The sequence below is a fragment of the Galeopterus variegatus genome, unplaced genomic scaffold, assembly GCF_000696425.1.
Source record: "Galeopterus variegatus unplaced genomic scaffold, G_variegatus-3.0.2 Scaffold2824, whole genome shotgun sequence".
In the NCBI taxonomy this organism is placed as follows: domain Eukaryota; kingdom Metazoa; phylum Chordata; class Mammalia; order Dermoptera; family Cynocephalidae; genus Galeopterus; species Galeopterus variegatus.
This window is the reverse complement of record NW_007728935.1, coordinates 142,115-145,095: the sequence shown is the minus strand read 5'-3', so window position 1 is coordinate 145,095 and position 2,981 is coordinate 142,115. Positions and strand designations below refer to the sequence as shown.

Here is a 2,981-nt window from a genome sequence, read left to right as displayed (position 1 = left end):
CCATCGCCTCCGCTCCCACCCCCTTCCTCCGCCAGCCCGCCCGCCCGCCAGCCCCGGCCTCTCCAGCCCCGCCCCACCCCGGTCCGGCTGGCGCGCGAAGAGCCACGGGACCTGTAGTGCGCTTGCTCCGGGCAGCACGCTGCGAGAAGACTGCGGGACCGCAGTCCCCGACCTACACTGCGCGCCGCCGGGGGCGGGGCCCGCGGCGCCCTCCGGGAGTTGTAGTTTCCTGTCGGCCTTTCCTTGGGAAGGTGGGATTCTGTCGGGAAGAGGGAGCCCTAGGGCCTGTGGCTGACGGAAAGGAGCGAGGACAGGTGACACGACGGAGGAGATGAGGAAGAGAAAGTCTCCACCAGAGTTGTGGCTTCCGGGGAGGGAATGCCAGAAACCTTAGGGCCGCGAAAGTAGGGGAGGGAAGACTGGTTACCCTGAAGCGTGAATCTCCTCCGTCTGTTCACGTCTGAGGTCACGTGGGCGGGCATTTAAAGGAAAAGCAGGGGCCTCACGTGAGGAGAGCGCTGGCTCCAGGCAGTGGCTTGATTTTTCTTTCTCTCTGAAATCGGGACGCTAACAGCTGCCCGAACGTTGATGGCGAGGAATAATATAGGACCTTGCCCGCTGTGGCCATTTGTGGCACATTCTGGATTTGGAAGCTAAAATCAGTCCCAAAAGAAGTTAGCTACCTCTAGGTCGAAATTTCAAAGCTGAGAAATTACACGTTGCCTTAAGCGATGCCAAATCTTTTGACCTAATAATTCTACTAGAGAAATAATCTGCAATTCAGATACGTTCATCAATAGAGAGGAATATTAACTGAAATATGAACAGTGATTTCCCTAAGTGATGCGATTTGGGGGGATTTTTACTTTCTGTGTACTTTCCTATATTATTTAAAATTTTTACGTTCATTTTATTTTTGGCAGCTGGCCGGTGTGGGGATCCAAACCCTTGACTTTGGTGTTACAACACTGTGCTCTAACCAACTGAGAAACCGACCAGCCCTAAATTTTACATTTATTTAAGAAGGTGTAAGCACAGACAGCCAAAATCACCAGATGTATGAAGAAAACCTCTAGTGTGACACAGAGACCAACATAGGCAAGCAGGAAAAATAAATAAATGACTGGGAGGAAACAGAAGCTGTAGATCAAGAAGAAAGCAAGACCGAAAACAGTGTTAATATCCTTGGAAACTTAAGATATTGTATTTGTGAAAGAACATGCTGTTTCGAGAAGTAAACGTTCAGAAGAAAAAAACAAGACCTTCAAAATGAAAGCATGCTAGCAGATTTTTTTAATTCAATAAATAACAAGAGAAGTTAAAAATAGGAAAGATGCATTTCATTTTTGCTCAGATTGTTGAAGAATAATGGCTTGTTCCATATTTTTTTATTTTGTGTCTTATGCACATTTTAACATGATAGAATGCATTGTGTAGCTACAGTTTTCTGGAAAAGTTGATCTTTTAGGAATTATTTTTCAGATCTTTAATAAATTTTTTCATTAAATTTCAAGAACAAAAATATGAGAAAGAAAATGAATTAGAAGGCCAGTCCAGGAAGTACAACCTCTGAATAATACAGTGTTGGAAGACAGTAACAAAGAAAATGGAGGGGAAAAATAATTCAAAACATTTCCCAGAACTGAAGATGAGAATTTCCAGAATGAAAGAAGCCACTAGGGGCCCAGTCCAATGGATGAAAACTAGTCTACATTAATGTACATCATTGTAAAAAATTTCAAAATTCTGGGAACAAAGAGAAAATCCTTCAAATATTTGTCCTATGACAAGGGTCAGCATTTTTTTTAAAAGCCGAAGAGTCGGAAAGATATTGAACTTCTTAAAATCAATTCTAGGGCCGGCTTGTGGCTCGCTCGGAAGAGTGTGGTGCTGATAACACCAAGGCCATGGGTTGGGATCCCATGTAGGGATGGCCGGTTAGCTCACTGGGTTAGTGTGGTGCTGACAACACCAAGTCCACATCCCCTTATCAGTCATCTTAAAAAAAAAAAAAAAAAAAATCAATTCTAGAAGCTAGAAGATAATGCCTCCAAATACTACAAACCCTCTGCTTTCCCTGTCCAGAGAATAAAGTGACAATCAGCCAATGTTGGGAAGGGCAGTCATGTGACTGTGCAAAGTTGGGTAGGGAATCAGGGACTGATCCTGCTTTCGTCCTCACCTTCTGAAGTACCTGCTGCCTCTGATATGGAGCCTTTTGGGAGTACTGCAATATAAGTTTTCCCTACTGCTGGCTAAAACTTTAGGTTTTTTAAGACTGCTAAATGAGCACTCATTTGCTTTCCAGCTTCCAAACTTACTATTGGCTCTTCTTGTAGCCCCCACCTCTTTTTTTCTTCCTTGTAGGCACAGAGTGAAAAAGATCTAAATCCTTATCTCCTATATTGGGAAGTCAAATGATAATGCCTAAAAGAAATATTCAATATGTTCATGTTTGGGGGCCGGCCCGTGGCTCACTCGGGAGAGTGCGGTGCTGACAACACCAAGTCAAGGGTTAAGATCCCCTTACCGGTCATCTTTAAAAAAAAAAAAAAATGCTCATGTTATATTGCATTATAATCATGTTATTCAGACATATGGAAGTAAATAGCATAAGGACCATCTAAACTAAAGTGGTTGGCTTCCAGCAACAGAAAATGATGAAGTAGAGTGTGGGAGTGGGGTACTAAGACAGCTGTTTTAAGTAACAAGACTTGTAGAACTATCTGACTTTTCAAACTATATCATGTATAACTCAGATGAAAATAAAAGCTTTAGAGTTCCAGTCAAGATGGTGGAATAGATGGTTCCCAGCGTCACTCTCTCCCACAAATCAACCAATTTACAACCATAAAAATGTAATGTCAGCCAAGCTGGGGCCACTGGAGCTCAGGGGAAGAGGAGGAGAGACCTACGGAGTTCATGAAGGTGGGAGAAACTACGATGAGAGAAAGAAAAAGATGCTTTGAGGGTTTCAGGCT

General features: G+C 43.6%; 1 pseudogene; it reads right to left on the bottom strand.

Moving 5' to 3' along the window:
- The window catches only part of LOC103599010, a 1,743-nt pseudogene extending 1,115 nt beyond the window's left edge, over nt 1-628 (bottom strand).
- Nucleotides 629-2,981: the final 2,353 nt, after the last annotated feature.